Source organism: Drosophila kikkawai, unplaced genomic scaffold (assembly GCF_030179895.1).
Source record: "Drosophila kikkawai strain 14028-0561.14 unplaced genomic scaffold, DkikHiC1v2 scaffold_150, whole genome shotgun sequence".
Taxonomy (NCBI): Eukaryota; Metazoa; Arthropoda; class Insecta; order Diptera; family Drosophilidae; genus Drosophila; species Drosophila kikkawai.
In genome coordinates, this window is record NW_027222483.1 from 44,622 (window position 1) to 63,491 (window position 18,870).

General features: G+C 43.8%; 2 long non-coding RNA genes across 2 annotated transcripts; both read right to left on the reverse strand.

Annotated features, from left to right (window-relative positions):
• Window positions 1–9,298: 9,298 nt before the first annotated feature.
• LOC121501975 (uncharacterized) lies at window positions 9,299–10,495 on the reverse strand. The gene is made up of 2 exons (XR_005990760.2): window positions 10,086–10,495; window positions 9,299–10,026 (listed from the first exon to the last, which is right to left on the reverse strand). It is a non-coding gene; the product is annotated as an uncharacterized lncRNA (long non-coding RNA).
• A 6,563-nt stretch (window positions 10,496–17,058) lies between these two features.
• Window positions 17,059–18,188, reverse strand: LOC121503143 (uncharacterized). The gene is made up of 2 exons (XR_005991307.2): window positions 17,846–18,188; window positions 17,059–17,786 (listed from the first exon to the last, which is right to left on the reverse strand). It is a non-coding gene; the product is annotated as an uncharacterized lncRNA (long non-coding RNA).
• Window positions 18,189–18,870: the final 682 nt, after the last annotated feature.

The following is an 18,870-nucleotide window of genomic DNA, read 5'->3' on the forward strand; positions in this document are numbered from 1 at the left end:
AAGTAACAAGAGTTACAATCTGCTGGCCACAGTCAAGGTATCAGTAAAAGCAAGCAATGGTCAGGTGGCCACTTTCAGAGCTCTGCTTGATTCAGGATCACAAATAAACTTGATCTCTGAACGAATGGCTTCAAAGCTATCATTAAGGCTCCACGGTACTTCATTACGTATCGAAGGTATTGGAGGCAATCCTAAGACTAGTCGAGCTAGAGTAAATGTGCAAATGAAATCAATGCATAACGACTTTACTCAGCAAGTCGAGGCTTTCGTGTTACCACACATTATAGCCGATCAACCGGCTCATCAGCTAGATCCAACAAATCTACGACTCCCTCAAAACATCGCTTTGGCAGATGCAAACTTTGATAAGCCAGGAAAAATTGACATGCTTATCGGAGCTGAGCACTACTATTCGTTACTACTGCCAAACCAGATGATGTTAAAACCAGGCGGCCCGATCCTACAGAATACTAAACTTGGTTGGATTGTCGCCGGGAAAGTATCTGCAGAAAACAACCAAGCAGTAATTTGCGCGCCTGTAACCACAGAGGACCAAATCGACACGCTTTTGGAACGTTTCTGGACTTTGGAAAACCTAGAAACGGAAGAGAAACCAAAATCACCGATAGAGGCTCATTGCGAAAGACACTTCCTAGGAAATCTCCAATTCGCAGCAGATGGAAGGTTCATAGTAAAGCTGCCCTTTTCGGAGCAATCATCAACCCTGGGGGCATCGCAGAAAACTGCAACTAACAGGTTTCTGGCACTAGAGCGCAGAACATCACCTGAAGTCTGGAAGGGTTACGTAGAGTTTATGGACGAGTATGAAAGCCTTGGACACATGAAAGAAGTGCCTCCCACAAGAATACCTACGGATCACTACTTTATTCCGCACCACTGTGTGCTAAAACCCGAAAGCAGCACTACAAAACTACGGGTAGTGTTCGATGCTTCCTGCAAGACCACCAGCAACAAGTCGTTAAATGATATTTTGTATGCTGGACCCACCGTACAGAGCGAACTGTTTGCAATTTTACTGCGGTTCCGCACTCACAAGTACGTGTTCACAGCCGATATAGAGAAAATGTATCGCCAGGTATGGATACATCCTGATAATCAATTTTATCAATTAATCGTCTGGCGAAAGAATCCATCAGACGAACTCAAGTATTATCGACTTAAAACCGTAACATACGGTACAACATCAGCTCCATTCCTAGCTACAAAATGCTTGGATTACTTGGCTGAGAAAACCAAAAAGAATTTACCGCTTGGAGCAGCCGTGCTCAAGCATGATTTTTATGTTGACGACTGTCTCACAGGAGCAAATAGCATCCCAGAAGCAGTTCAGATTCAACAAGAGCTAAACAAAATACTGCTACCAGCCGGATTCAAGCTCCGAAAGTGGTGCTCCAACAATGACGAAGTTCTTGCACAAATTCCAAAGGAAGACATAGTCAACCACGTCAAATTAGACGAAACCCTTCAACACTACAGTGTGAAAACATTGGGTTTGATCTGGGTACCAAATAAGGATCAGCTATGTGGGCGATCCCAAAAAAGTGAAGCGTCAACCATCACCAAACGAGTGGTGAGCTCGGAGGCATCACAAATTTTCGATCCACTAGGACTATTCGCTCCTGTTGTGGTAAAGGCTAAGATATTCATGCAAAGCCTGTGGGAGCTGAAGATGGGCTGGGACGACGAGCTTCCTCAACTTCTGCAAACTGAGTGGAAAAATTATCGTGCTGATCTACAAGCATTGAACAATTTGCAAATTCCACGGCACATCTTTGACGGAAAGGTGCCCATTAATCAGGAAATTCACACGTTTGTCGATGCATCAGAGCGGGCATACGGAGCAGCAATCTATGTCCGAGCCACATATAAGAACAATCAAGTGTCTGTTCGGCTACTGTGCTCAAAGTCAAGAGTAGCGCCGACAGCAAAAGAGACGCTGCCTCGCCTGGAACTATGCGCAGCAGTCTTGGGAGCAGAGCTAACCCACAGGGTGAGGAAGGATTTACGTATACCAAACGATAAGGTACCTGGATACTTATGGTCAGATTCGACTGTGGTGCTGTCCTGGATAAATGCATCAGCATCATCATATCACACGTTTGTGGCAAATCGAATCGCAAAAATCCAAGCTGTTTCAGACCAATCTCAGTGGCGTCACGTGTCATCAGCTAACAATCCAGCAGATGTACTATCAAGAGGAATTGCCGCCAGCAGGTTAGCAGAACACAATCTATGGCTATATGGACCTCTATTTCTACATGGCTCTCGCGACAAGTGGGCTCAGGTACCAACTACCACCCCCAGCGATCTAGAACGCAGGCTCAATCACATAAGCTTGCCCACATGTCAAAATGAAATTGGCAGTGTACTCTACAAGTGCAACCACAGCAACTCCTTCAATAAGCTACAACGTATTGTAGCATATATGATGCGGTTCTGTAACAAAAAAAACAGATCACCCACAACTACATTGTGTGTCGGTGAGTTAACCAATGCAAGGACCATCATCCTGCGAACTATCCAGCAAATTGATTTTAGTGCTGAATACAAACAACTCCGAATCCACAAAACATTGGACAAAAAGAGCTCGATTGTCTCCCTATGTCCTATAATCGGAAACGACGGACTTATCAGAGTCGGAGGTAGATTAGAAGAATCTAGCCTTCCATATAACGCGAAGCATCAAATTTTGCTTCCATACAACGATGCACTTGTGAAAATGCTACTGCGAGAGATGCATGAAGAGAACATGCATTGCGGGGCTCAAGCTCTAAGAGCCATTGCCAGACAACAATATTGGATTCTCAATGATAAAACAATGGCAAGAAGCATAATTCACAGCTGTGTCAGATGTACAAAGGCACGGCCCAAGTTGATGCAACAAATCATGGGCAACCTACCAGCTGACCGAGTAACACAAGCTCGGCCATTCTTTAACTCTGGTGTTGACTACTGTGGACCGATTTGGATTCATCACAAACTACGTGGAAAAAGACCTGATAAGGCATACATTGCAGTCTTCTGCTGTTTTGCAACAAAGGCAGTTCATCTGGAGTTAGTAAGTGACTTGACAACAGATGCATTTTTAGCTGCTCTTCGACGATTTTTGGGTCGACGCGGAAAATGTCAGACTATTCACTGTGACAACGCAACAAACTTTGTCGGTGCCAACAATCAATTGAAGGCCTTAGAGGAAGCAATATTCACCGACAAGGCTCAAGAACAGATTATAAACCATTGCAATAAAAAGCAAGTGGAGTTTAAGTTCATACCGCCCCGAGCACCATCGTTTGGCGGACTCTGGGAAGCTGCGGTGAAATCTGCAAAGCGGCTGCTAATATCAATCACAGCCACAGCTTCATTAACATTTGAGGAACTTAATACCGTAATCGTGGAAGTCGAAGCAATCCTCAATTCCCGACCACTGACACCAATGTCATCTGATCCAACAGATACATCAGCTCTGACTCCTGGCCATTTTTTGATTGGTGAACCGTTAACCGCCGCTCCCGATGCAAATCTAGCCTCACCAGGGAAAACGTTGGTGAAAAGATGGGAATTAGTGTCCAGATTAAAACAAATGTTCTGGGACCAATGGTCTATGGAGTATCTACAAGAGCTTCAAATGCGCAACAAGTGGAAAACCGCATCACAAAACGTGAAAGAGGGACTACTTGTGCTAGTCAAGGAAGACAACGTGCCTGTGATGAGTTGGCCAATGGGACGAATAGTGAAGACATATCCCGGTAAGGACGACCATGTCCGAGTAGTAGATGTAAAGACTGCATCTGGGATCTTCAAACGGTCAGTAACTCGTCTCGCGCCACTGTTAAAAGAAGAAACAGCCGGTAAACGTCCGCACAGTTCCATCGAAGATACAACGGCAAAGGATGAAATGCCTACACAGAGGAGGAAGATATCACCTTCGATCCTTCCAACCCTGCTGGCAATGTTACTCATTCTGCCACTAGCGTTGGGACAACAAACAAAGGTCACGCATTTCACAAATCAGCCAGGACTGTTCTATGAAAGAATCGGGACCTCTAGAATGGCAATTTCAGACTGGACCATCATTGTATATTACGACTTGCAACCATATTGGAGTGACATGAGAGTATTGGCTGCCGGGATAGCTGAACTCAAGCACAAGTGTTCAGAATTACAAAACGTCAATGCATGTAACTCTATATATGCACACTTTCAACATGTACATGCCGAATTACAAGCCGGAAATGAGCTTATTAACCACCCACGGCAGCGAAGATCACCGCTAGATATAGTCGGTAATGTGGCGAACTCATTATTTGGCGTGCTGGATTCCAAATATGCTGAAGATATGTCCAAGGTCATAAACGATGTCAAATCAAACGAGGACGTACTAATGATGCTATTGAAGAACCAAACATCAATCTTGGATTCCACTATAAATGTGGTAAGGAAAAGCAATTCAGCTACCAACGACCGCATACGAAACATAGAACGACAAATAGATGCTCTCACCAGAGAACGAGGAAATTATCAAGGCAACTATCTGCAACAAGCATTCATGATCCTGACAGCCCAGCTCACTCTACTGGCAAATGGAATGCAGCGAATGCAAAATGAGATAACCAACGTTCTTACAGACATTCGCCACCGAACAATTAGCCCCATGCTAGTTTCTCCCCAACAATTAAGGGATCAACTTGATCAGATTAGGGAGCACATCCCACCGGATCAACAGCTGCCAGTCTCTTCAAATGACGTAATACAACTCTATCGAATCATGCATGCCGAGGGAACAACAACCACTGACCATGTTATCTTCAAAATAACGCTGCCATTAGTATCCACAGCGCAGCAAGAAGTTTTCAGCGTCATCCCCATCCCTGCATGGAAGGCAGGAAGTTGGCATGAATTCAAGCTCAAAACAAGGATCATAACTGTCAATGCCCATAGAGATCAATTCATGGGACTAACTACTGACGAGTTTGATCAATGTCTACAATTGCCAAAGGATGAACACATATGCGTCAATCATCAAGCTACGTTTAGCGTAGATAATCGATGTGAATTTCAGTTGTTCAATAACAAGACTGAAACGGAATGTGAGACTGCTAAATCGAAGTCCGATTTAATATGGTCAGCAACACATCAACGAAACAGATGGATGTTTGCAACCCACAGTCCGATCGAACTGCAGGCAGTATGCACGGGAGTTCCCTCCACAGTACAAATGGAAGGAACAGGCTTACTATCACTCGCCGCAGGTTGCACGGCACGCAACTCAAAAATCAGCGTTAGTACATTTAGCACAAGCCGCAGCGAGACAAAAGCAGCATATGTTCGTTTTGGCAACATCACCAAGATAAACATAGAAGAGACACCGAAACCAGGCGTAGAATCGACGACCAAGACAGCCGACGCCGAATTACGCGAATTAGATGCCCTACAACAACAACTGGCCAAACTAAAGGATGCGAAGTACGAAAATCAAGTCAGCATTGTACACCATCATCAAGTAGCCGCCTATGTGGCACTATCAATATCAATACTACTGATCGTGACCCTGAGTCTACGATATCGACGAGGCAATTGGAGAACACCACAATGCGGCCCCAATCCCCGGACAACAAGTGACCAGCCAGCACCCGAACCTACCCCACGGAGTTTTTCGTTCGACATTACTGAAGGTTGAACACCCGTTCAACGGCCGGGAGAATGTTCAGTCGCTGCAATATATATATAATTCATAATCATAACATTACATAATCTGTAATTCGTCAGTCACAGCACTCTCATATGCAGCCAAAATAAAGTATAGATTACCAGGTCAAGCGCATATGTAGATTCTGCTGACGACGATGAAGTAGAATGGAGCAATAGCCTCATTCTGCATATACCATTACAACCTACATTATTCTTGCACATCAACATTTGTAACCAGAAGCATATTCGTTTCCGCATGCACTAGCAACCTACATTATTCTTTATCATTAATATTCGTAAATACAAGCACATTTGTTAGCTATAAATATCGTTAAGTTTGAATCAATAAAGTGAGTAATCATCTGCAATTCAAAGAGATCTTTACTCCTCCAACTGCAGTCCACCTAGTTCAAGTGCTGGGTGCGACACAAACAAGGCAATTAGTTTATGTGCTATTTTGCCAGGCATCGAAGCCTACTCACACTAACAAACACTCATACAAACACGAACATTGTCACCAATTTTCAGTTTGCTACCTGCAAACATTTTGATATTATTGTACACCGTTTGCAAGATATGCCTCTCATTCTCGGCGTTTACTTCTACGGGAGCCATTTTTATAGTCCTGTGTACTTTATTGTTGTAAAAGTTAATTAAGGCTTGATACATATCGATCCATTTATAGGTCCCATTGTAAGAAAACTCCTTCCACATTAGTTCTTTTAATGTCCTGTTGAATCGTTCCACAATGGAAGCCTTTAGAGTACTAAATGTCGAATAATGATTTATTTCATAACGATTCATCAACGACTTAAATTGTATGTTAAAAAACTCTTTCCCGTCATCTGTTTGTAGATGCTTAGGTACTCCATACCCAGAGTTGAAAATGTTTTCCATTGCTTCAGAAACATGTGAAGCAGTCTTAGACTTAAGTGCTTCGCCAAAGGCGAACTTTGAGAAGGTGTCAATAACTGTAAGAAGGTAGCGATATCCCTTATTCGTGGGAGAGTACTTTTGCATATCCACCAAGTCAGCCTGCCATAACCAATTTATTCCCTTTGTAATAACTCTCCGACGTAGAAAATGTTTTCGTGCAGGAGCATGTAATTCATTAATAATACCCCGTCTACTCATTTTCACACAAGTTACTTAGAATATCCTTTTTTTTCAATAATACTTGAAATAATAACCTCAAGTCTGTCTAAACGATCCTCAATATCGGTGGCCCTCACATCAGGAATACTAATAATTAACCCCTCTTGATGTGACATTAGCGATGCTCTTATATCGAGTATAGCCTTGTCAACATATTCTTTAATGACTAAGTCCGAATTCTCTTTTGGAAAGTCTCCATTTTTTAAGCGCCTTCGCTGAATATTAAAGTTTCCATCCGTACCTATGAAGAGTCCTGTCCCAGATTTTTCATATCGTTTTAAATTAGTGTTCTGCTTGTCATGTAAAAAACGTCCAAACTTGTCAATGGACATTATGATTATAATCTTATTTGTTAATGTTTCATAATTATATACTTAATTAGAATATAATTTTAGCCTCTCTTAGTTCCTCAATTATCGATTTAATCTCATTATTGTGGTTTTGATTGCCTGCTGATTCCGATGCTATTAAGAGCTGAAGTCGTTCCACTAATTCATTTGGATCATCCCAGTATATGAACTTAGGCTTATTCATCTCAAGTGTCATGAAACCAGACCCACTTATTATTTATTTTTTCCCTTTGGGTGTAGATTCGGCGACGGGTACCTTAGCTAAAAGTGGTTTAATAATTTTCGAATATTTCAATGCTCTCGTTCCTTTCACTTGTCCATTTGGTTGAAAATTTCTTCGATACACATTTGTTTTTATTAATATTTCTCGATATATTTCCAGGTCATCTGCATTATAATTATTTGGGAGGACATATTAGAGAATATAATCCGCTTGTGAGTCGCCAGTTTTGACCATCATCAAATTCAATTATATTGTTGGTTACATTTATTTTGTTATTTCCCAACATTAATTGCCCAGCTTCATTTTTGTATGGTCCATATGTCTTATCCAAAATTCGTTCTCGTGCCAGTTCACTAACATTAAAATTTTTCGGGCTCTCTTCAAACAGAGGTTGAGTTGCTATCAATGGAGATGAATTGGGGGAGGATTGCCTTGATAATACACTTGGTGCGTGGAGAGACGTTTGGCTTGATATTGCAGGTGATTTATTTAAGTGGTGATCGGGTGGTGAGAATGAAAAATCATCGTCTATAGCGGGTTGGGAGTAAAATTGATCATCATCATCATCATCATCATCTCTATTATCATTGTGAGTATTCTCATAATCATCTTCTTCAGCTTTTTTCAACCTCCAATCCGATAGATTGTATTCATCATCTTCTTCAGCATTTGAATTTTTGTTAGGCGCAGTATAAAATGTAAGTTTCCTCTTTTTCATATGCGGAGTTTTATTTTCAATCTCCACCTTAGTTTTATCATATTGGTTCTCTTTGTGTTTATTGTACTCAATTTTTTTGGTATTATTAACAAGTTCATTTAGCGGTTCAGTTATCGGAGTCCGGTATGCACTGAGAAATAATTAATAAATCATGATCATATATACCTAATCTGATAAACCGACCTGATAATCAGACCTGATAATCAGACCTGATCTGTTTACCAGGTCTGATAAACCGTATCAGGTCTGATAAACCGACCTGATAATCAGACCTGATCTGTTTACCAGGTCTGATAAACCGTGTAGTAGCCAAGAGGCAGGTGCTCACTAGATACTGTGGGTTTTCTAGTGTACAATCGGATCGGTATTTGTGCACTTCTTGCTATGCTCGGTTCAAAGCTCGTCGGATATGGCGTGGGCCTTCCTCACCGATTATAAGTCGCACATTTTCACTACTGTAATAAAAGTTTAAGTGCACATTCTGTAAACTAAATGATTGGTCAACGGTTGAATTAATCGGACGTACGAACGGACCCTATAGAGTAGGTATAAGAGAGGAACACTCGCGTTGTGGGTGGCTGAGGTGTCATCCGCCCCCACGTCTTTACCCTCCCTGCCGTGGTAAACTCTGATAAATTAAGTGTTACCCCTTAACTAAGTTCATCTTTTCGATCTTAGCTCATTCTAAAGTAATTCGACATCCACTTGCTGTATTAACATAGACCAAAGATATACGTTTTTACTCCATTATTATTTCGTTAAACTTCAGGATAATTCATAATTCTGTCTCTTACAATTATTAATCATTTTCTTAATTTATCTAATCCCTAGATATTTATCTCTACGTTAATTGAAATTTATGTAAACAAACGCGTAAATGTGCGGCTCGCTTAGGATCCCGTTTAAATTATACATACGATCGACATATATTTACAGAATAAATCAAATATACGGCCTTTGTGCCGATTTACTTTCGATATATTGACTTACGCTCAGATCCTCCGCTGCTGGTTCGTTGGGCCCATCGAAGTTGCAGGTGCTGATGGCTGTTAGTTGGAAAGTTCAGAAACGATATTTAAATGGGACGCTCGCGTTCGCATTCACATATTACGCTAAACGGCAGAAAAGCAACAACAATATCAATTTCTTTCTAGCTAACGTTACGCATTACTCTAAATTTAATCGATCTCAAAACTTCTCCACATCCTTCGGGTTACTGGAATCATCCAGCGGGAGCGCGCTGCTCGCCGCGACGCGCCTCCAACTTCTTCGACAGGTCACATGCTTGCCGCTCAAGCGAGCTCTCTATCCGGCTGCGCCTGCTCCTGCCTAGTCTCCGCTCAGCTACCTAGCTGCACCTCCACTGTTCCTACTGGCTTATGCTCGAAAAGGTAATGCTTAGCCGCTGTCCATACAGCCGAATCGCCTCAGTTGGGGCTGCACGAGGCCGGTTACATTACTCCGAGAACTCAGACACAGGCCGCCTCTGGTCTGACTCTTGGAGATTTCTCGCTCCCGGTTTAGTGCGGTCGCACTCGGATCGCTATAGCTCCTTGGCAGCCGACGTGGCAAAGCAGAGGTTCCCAAAAAGGAGGGTTACGCGCACGTGCTGCGTTGGCCGCACGTCGACGTCTCTGCCGCCGCAGGGAATCCGAAAAGTTAGGTTATGGCCGCTCGTGTCGCACAGCGTTGGGCTGCACGTCGACGTCGCTGCCGCCGTAGGGCTTCCAAAGAGTAAGGTTATGGCCGCTCGGTTGCACCGCGCCACCTTGTTCGCTGATCGCCAACTTTTGCCGCGTGTGGCTGCCACGCCGGCGATACGCCACGCCTAGCGAAGGACGTAAGAGCCGTCGCCTAGCGCCAAACTAGCCCTGCACAACAAAAGGGTTAACTATACTATAAACTCTGCCGTTCCGTGGTTAATATTTACCCGTTCTCACTCGTGCACAACACTTATTAAGTTTTGGTCACTGGTCTCTTGCTGGCACTTTACTATTAATTCGATTGAAACTGTATAATCCACGTGCCGGAATTATTATAGTAAAAATGATCTACGATGCGTGTGCTTTGCTCTGGTTTTCAATTTCAAGTGAGCGAGCGTCACAAAATTTCTCTACACGCAGCGTGCCTTGCATAGCAAACGAGCCAAAAGCTACGGGACTTTTCCCAAATCCTCTCTCGCGCTCTCGATGCTCGCGAGCGAAGGACTGGAGGAAGGAAAAATAAGCAAAAAATCGTACGATTTCGCTGGCGCTGCGAATGCAGGTAGAAGAAAAACGGCATGTTCTGGAAGGCGCTACCCTACACTCTAGTCGCGGCATATGCGTTTCGATGGGTCGGTTCTATCATTTCAACTTACGATTATACTTATTTATATTTTCCTATTTGTTTTCTCTGCCCTTACCCTCTGACCCCTACACCACAGTTAACTCATCGAGAGTCCTACTCGAAGAGGTTTTAACTGAAAAAGGTCAGACAAGAATCGTTCTAGCTCTTTATGTCTTTCAGGTGATACACCCCTAAGGATTTCCCGACATCGTTTTCTAATTCATAGTAAATATGGCTAAGCTTCTTAGTAACTGTCGCTTTCATAAAGACTGGAGCCAGCTTACTGTTGAACTGTTTAGCCGCATTGCTTTGCGCAAAACTGCGGGCATACACAGTGTCACTGACTTTAAAACATGCTGAACGCGAGCGCAAATTATAAACTCTTGCATTGTTTTCATGCGTTTCCTTAATTTTCTTCTGTGCTTGACTACGTGCTAGCTGCATGACATCAGGCGTTTTCAACAACGTATCATCCTGTAACGACTTAATGTTTCTTAGCAATTCATAGTCCTTTCCGTTCATGATCATATTTTGACCAAAACACAAATAATAAGGTGAAAATCCAGTGCTACGATGATTGTTCGCTCTTAAAGATGCGCTAATTTCGTCTATATTCCTATCCCAATCGGTATGATCAGTCCCGATATAAGCTCTTATGGCTGCCAGTACGGATCTATTTACTCGCTCGCTCGCGTTGGCTTGGGGAGAGTAAATGGCTGTACACACATGTGCTACGCCGAATCGCGTTAGGAAAGCCTCAAAATATCCAGATTTAAACTGTGATTCGTTGTCCGTTAGTATGGATTCCGGAACTCCGAATGTACAGAAGACGTATTTTACCAAAAAGTCGCAAATTCTATCAGAAGTAAACTTTCGTAATGGGTGCAAGAAGTGAAACTTCGTGAAGTGATCGACGATAATAAGCAGACCTATGTTACCGCTCTTGGATCGCGGATATGGTCCTAAGAGATCCATATAAAGTTTCTGAAACGGTCTTTGGGAAGTTGTTGGATTCCCCATGGGTGGTCTTAATATTTGGTTAGGACTTTTGGTCGACTTGCAAATGCAACAGTTAGCTACGTAATCACGGATTTGGGTCACCATCCCAGGCCAAAATAAATAACGCTTCAATTTCTCAATCATTTTGGACATGCCTACATGAGCTGAATCTGGGGCATCGTGTGCTCGGTACAAGATTGCGTTTCGTAAGGCTGTCGGGACCCAGAGCTTCCAAGCATCCGCTGCTTGTAGTGCATCTCCCTTTGCAATCTCTGTTCGTTTGTATACAAATTTACCCGATATTTTCAGATCAGGCAATCTTGCTTGATTGGTTCGGATTTGGTCGATCAGGCTTAGGTATTCCTCCGAATCGAATTCGCTAGATGACAAATCAATGATTGGGCCTGCGTCTGTAACTTCCTCTAGGTTAGATTCTTCACGACGCGACAACGCATCCGCAACTACGTTCTGCGAGCCGCTTCTGTGCTTTATACTGAATGAGAAACCCTGCAACTGGATTGACCATCTAGCCAATCGTCCTGACAGGTCTTTCTGCTTCATCAGCCACTGTAAGGACGCGTGATCTGTCACTACACAAAATTCCTGTCCCTCTACATAAGCACGAAACTTTTTAATCCCTCTAATCACTGCTAAGCACTCTAGTTCGGTCACAGAATAGTTTCGCTGTGCTTTCGTCAGCTTCTCTGACATGTACGCTATTGGTAACTCAACGCCGTCTTCATTTTCTTGGGCTAATACGCATCCAAGTCCATACAGACTAGCATCGCAAAGCAATATGAACTTATTATGAAAATCTGGGGTTCGTAACACAGGTGAGGAGGTTAGTTTCGACTTCACTAATTTAAATGCCTCTTCAGCTTCCGGATCCCAGCTAAACTTACGGTTCTTCTTAAGCAATTCTGTGAGTGGTAAGGTGATCGTAGCATAATTGTCTACGAATCGCCTATACCAGCCTGCTAGTCCTAGGAACCTGCGAAGTTGTTTGACTGTCGTCGGGATCGGAAATGTGTCGATTGCACTAACCTTGCCTGGATCGACTTTGATCTGTCCATACCCTATGATAAAGCCTAAGTATTTAATCTCGGTCATACAAAATTTCGACTTCGCTATGTTAATAGTTAAATTAGCTTGCCTCAACTTCATCGCGATTTCTTCTAGCAACACCATGTGTGACTCGAAATCTTCCGACAGAATTAATAAATCGTCTAGGTATACGAATACCCTAGTGCGCAATTGTGTTGGTATTACGGCGTCCATCAGTCTGCACAGTGTTTGTGCTGCGTTACACAGGCCGAACGGCATTACTTTGTACTGATACAAAGGCCTGTTGGGGATCGTGAACGCTGTACACTGCCTGGACTTCTCCTCGAGTGGAATCTGCCAGAATCCGTGTTTCATATCGAGACCCGTTATGTAACGCGCTGGTGGCAATCTGATAAGGATTCCGTCTACATGAGGGAGTGGATAGGCGTCTTTTATGGTTAGCTTGTTCACCTCCCTGGAGTCCAAACATAACAGAACTTTTTCTCCTCTCTTCACCAGCACGCAGTTACTGCTCCACGGGCTTCGAGATTCTTCGATCACGCCTAACGCTAACATATTCTCTACTTCGGCAAACATAAGTTTCTCCTTAGCTGGTGAGATGGGCCAATGCCTCTGTTTTACCGGCTTCGCTTGACCAACGTCTATGGAATGTTCAATGAGTTGAGTTCGACCCAATCCTTCTGACTCGTAAGAGGGAAGCTTAGAGATTACAGTCTCTAGCCTCTTCTGTTGCTCGATCGAAAGAACATGAGTTTTCGGGCTATCGTCCGGATCTTCGTCTCGCCCTACGTCAAGTTCGACAATAGACCGAAGTCTCGCCAGAAATCAACTCCCAGATATATCTTGCTTCAGCCCTGGGATCACAAAAAATTCGACTGGATGTGTACGATTTCGATAATTGATGTCTGCCACGAGTCTGCCTACGACTGAGCACTCGGAGTTATTCGCGGTTTTAATGCGACCTGAACATTTTCGTAAATTTGGGTTCTGAGCTAAGTCTCTAGCAGCGTTGCCTCCGATACAGCTTATCGTTGCTCCTGAATCGAGTAACGCCACATAGCGCTTACCCACTAAATCGATTTCCGTGTATAAACGGTTATCGGAATTCATAAAAACTGCTGCTATCAACTTTTTCCGGTTCTTTCGAACCTTGTTCCAAAATGATCGTGCTCTTAGTGTTGAACGTCCGGGTTTGTGAGTGTCAATACTGCTGCAAACGTCTGCGAATATTCTTCGTCTGGCTTCAGCGTACTGTGCTTCACGTATATGATACGGTTGGTTAACTTTTGCTGTGTTTGGGTGTACTTCTTGCAGATTTGAAACTTCACACGGTTCTGTCTGCGTACCACTACTGGATTTTAATGTTTCGGATGCGACGCGTGGATTTTGGCCGACGCATCCCTTTGTCGGTTTTCCGATGGTCTACAGTGCTGACAGTTTGGCTTAAAAGTGTTCTTGGCTCCGCATCCATAACAGAAGATGCTGCGAACTTCAAGACACTCGTCGAACCTATGGCCTATCTTATCGCAGTTCCAACATCTTATCTGATTAGTCTGTAGGGCTGACACATCTTCTAGACCTACATCCTCAGATTCCTGTTCTAGTTGAGCAATATAAGGTCGTGTTCCAACTTGGTTCTTCCCTTGCTGCGGTCTATTCTGCTTACAAAACTGTTCGTGTGTTCGTATCTCTTCCCTTAAGGTGACTAAGGAATTTATGCGCAAATGCATCAACTCGTACCTCAGCGATGGCTTCGCATGCCGAATCAGCAGTTCAACTAACGACTGCTCTGAAAGTCGAGTACTCAAGCGCGAAACCAACTTTTCTATTTGGAATTGGTACTCTTCGAATGGTTCCCTGTCTGCTTGACGCCTACTATTGATAGATTCCCATATGTCCATGTCTGTATCCACATCTCGAAATTTCTGTCTAAATTCCCTGCAAAACTCTGCCCATGTAAAATTCGTACATGCTTGGTGGAATTTCCAATACCACTCATTCGCTTTGCCGGTAAAGAACAGATGTAGGTGATCACAAAGAAGCTGATGATCTCCGTTCAAGTTTTGTTGGGCTAGTGCTTGTACTCTGTACAGAAAATCCTCTGTCTGCAAGCCATCTTTGGCTCCATCAAATTTGATGTGCCAACTCTGGATAATACTGGGCACCTTCTCCGGCTGCACCGAAGTGTGCGACCTCTCAGAGTTTCTACTAGATTGTCGATTCCCTAATCTCTCGTTCTGCTCCCTGTTCGGTAAGTTCAATCCTGACACTGGCTGAGTTTGACCTACTGCGAAAGCTTGTCCCTGTGTTACATTGTTCATGCTTCTCCTACTCGGGGATTGGGCATTCTGTTCGAGCTGCAAATTCGATATCTGTGATTGTATGAAAAGAGTCAAATCCTGCATAAGCTTCTGTTGCTGAGACTGCATTGCTGCTTGAACTACTCTACCTATTTCTTCGACACTCTCTGCTCTAGATGAATCGAGAATTGATGGTGTATTAGCGCTTCTATCGCGCTGCTGCGCCACGTTACTACGTTGCTGAAACCTAGTAACCATACCTCTGCGTTGCCCCAAACTTCGACCTCTTCTTGGTTCATTCCTGTTACGGCCTCGGTTTGTGATAAGACTGCTGCTGCCTTCGCCAGCGTCATATTCATTGGGTGCTCTTCCTGACTCGGATCTTTGTTCTGCATCTGCCAATTCGGCTAATAAGTTATTGTTCGGTACTGACAACTGCTGCACCGTGCATGGTTGATTGCAAGTCGGACACGAGTTCGTTACTGACAAGTGATCTCTAATACATTGATGATGAAATCGATGATTACAAGGAGAAGCTGCTGTCAGATCGTTCACGCTTAAAGGTCGTGTGCATAGAATGCAAACACTCTCGTCATTATTAGAAGCGGCTGCTAAATTCTCTAAGCTATGATGAATAGGCATTTTCTTCTTCTGTATCTGTTATTGGTTGCTTAATATTTTCAAATTATGGTCTTTGTTTTTCCATCTAGTTTCTGTCGAATACCTTCTTGCTGAGCGTTCTCTCCTAACCAACTCTATACTAATATTGTCTATATTGTTGCGGCTTTGTAGGTTTGTATTCGCTGTATTGGTCATCCATCGAAGTTCCTCCGACCACTTGATATTCCTAAATACGCGTACAGTACCTTTCGCCAGTAGTCTAAACTGTCGCCTTTGGATAGTATTCTGCGCTCGGTTAGTACTGGTCGATAGTACCACGAAGTTCTGATAACATATCGCTATTCCAAGCTACTAATTCCGAATTCGCTTCCCTCTACCTATTGAACGGGACTTTGATCCACCTAACTAATTTCAGGCTCGAGTTTTTGCGCCTGTGAGTGGGTTCGTTGCGGTCGCCTTGATCCGTAAGATCTCGAATCGAAGACGCAATTCCGGCTAAGAAGTCCTCAACTCGCACCTAGCAAATCTCTAGTATGAAATAGTAACAATTTCTGCTGATTAAATTAATTAAAAAAAAATTCTTTTGGATGGATAGTCGAGCATTTTCATGGGCTAAAACCACTCGAGGGTCCTGCACCTAAAACAATAGGTATTTGCGGCTCCTGCGAGTTGCACTATAGCTTGATATTCTTCTTCCTCTTATTTCTCAAATGCAGATAACGGTCTTCGGCCCCACGTTGGGCGCCATTTTATTTATGTAGTAGCCAAGAGGCAGTGCTCACTAGATACTGTGGGTTTTCCAGTGTACAATCGGATCGGTATTTGTGCACTTCTTGCTATGCTCGGTTCAAAGCTCGTCGGACCTTCCTCACCGATTATAAGTCACACCCTTTCACTACTGTAATAAAAGTTTAAGTGCACATTCTGTAAACTAAATGATTGGTCAACGGTTGAATTAATCGGACGTACGGACGGACCCTAAAGAGTAGGTATAAGAGAGGAACACTCGCGTTGTGGGTGGCTGAAGTGTCATCCGCCCCCACGTCTTTACCCTCCCTGCCGTGGTAAACTCTGATAATTTAAGTGTTACCCCTTAACTAAGTTCATCTTTTCGATCTTAGCTCATTCTGAAGTAATTCGACATCCACTTGCTGTATTAACATAGAACAAAGATATACGTTTTTACTCCATTATTATTTCGTTAAACTTCAGGATAATTCATAATTCTGTCTCTTATAATTATTAATCATTTTCTTAATTTATCTAATCCCTAGATATTTATCTCTACGTTAATTGAAATTCATATAAACAAACGCGTAAATGTGCTGCTCGCTTAGGATCCCGTTTAAGTTATACATACGATCGATATATATATATATACAGAATAAATCAAATATGCGGCCTTGGTGCCAATTTACTTTCGATATACTGACTTACGCTCAGATCCTCCGCTGCTGGTTCGTTGGGCCCATCGAAGTTGCAGGTGCTGATGGCTGTTAGTTGGAAAGTTCAGAAACGATATTTAAATGGGACGCTCGCGTTCGCATTCACATATTACGCTAAACGGCAGAAAAGCAACAACAATATCAGTTACTTTCTATCTAATGTTACGCATTACTCTAAATTTAATCGATCTCAAAACTTCTCCACATCCTTCGGGTTACTGGAATCATCCAGCGGGAGCGCGCTGCTCGCCGCGACGCGCCTCCAACTTCTTCGACAGGTCACATGCTTGCCGCTCAAGCGAGCTCTCTATCCGGCTGCGCCTGCTCCTGCCTAGTCTCCGCTCAGCTACCTAGCTGCACCTCCACTGTTCCTACTGGCTTATGCTCGAAAAGGTAATGCTTAGCCGCTGTCCATACAGCCGAATCGCCTCAGTTGGGGCTGCACGAGGCCGGTTACATTACTCCGAGAACTCAGACACAGGCCGCCTCTGGTCTGACTCTTGGAGATTTCTCGCTCCCGGTTTAGTGCGGTCGCACTCGGATCGCTATAGCTCCTTGGCAGCCGACGTGGCAAAGCAGAGGTTCCCAAAAAGGAGGGTTACGCGCACGTGCTGCGTTGGCCGCACGTCGACGTCTCTGCCGCCGCAGGGCCTCCGAAAAGTTAGGTTATGGCCGCTCGTGTCGCACAGCGTTGGGCTGCACGTCGACGTCGCTGCCGCCGTAGGGCTTCCAAAGAGTAAGGTTATGGCCGCTCGGTTGCACCGCGCCACCTTGTTCGCTGATCGCCAACTTTTGCCGCGTGTGGCTGCCACGCCGGCGATACGCCACGCCTAGCGAAGGACGTAAGAGCCGTCGCCTAGCGCCAAACTAGCCCTGCACAACAAAAGGGTTAACTATACTATAAACTCTGCCGTTCCGTGGTTAATATTTACCCGTTCTCACTCGTGCACAACACTTATTAAGTTTTGGTCACTGGTCTCTTGCTGGCACTTTACTATTAATTCGATTGAAACTGTATAATCCACGTGCCGGAATTATTATAGTAAAAATGATCTACGATGCGTGTGCTTTGCTCTGGTTTTCAATTTCAAGTGAGCGAGCGTCACAAAATTTCTCTACACGCAGCGTGCCTTGCATAGCAAACGAGCCAAAAGCTACGGGACTTTTCCCAAATCCTCTCTCGCGCTCTCGATGCTCGCGAGCGAAGGACTGGAGGAAGGAAAAATAAGCAAAAAATCGTACGATTTCGCTGGCGCTGCGAATGCAGGTAGAAGAAAAACGGCATGTTCTGGAAGGCGCTACCCTACACTCTAGTCGCGGCATATGCGTTTCGATGGGTCGGTTCTATCATTTCAACTTACGATTATACTTATTTATATTTTCCTATTTGTTTTCTCTGCCCTTACCCTCTGACCCCTACAACCGTATCAGGTCTGATAAACCGACCTGATAATCAGACCTGATTATCAGGTCTGTTTTCATTTTTTAACTGAAATATAAAGGCTGAAAAATAAATTTCCCAAGTCCCTTTTCCCAAATAAAAATTTGTAATATTTTTTATATATATGTATCGGCGAACAGATATTTTCTGTAGGCACGTCGTCGATATTGTTCTCCTGTTGCCTCAACCGCTGTTGATTCATACCAAGCTCTGGCTGATGCGGTGAGTCTTCGCTGCCAATGTTGCTTTCCATATCTTCTTATAATTCACACACGTGTCACAACCTCGCTGCATCAAAGCCAGAGAAAGAAGAAGATAGCCAAAAGCGAGTGTGACCAAACCTAGCAACGCAAACGAAGCCACACCAGACTCAGTTCACTAACTGAGTCCCCATACCACCAGAACTAGTACCTATTACAAGATTAGTAACCAGCTCAACCCATGGTCACACCATAAAGCCTCATGCCTACTTCAGAGAAAGCCTTTCTCTCCGACACGGCCATTCTGACATATACA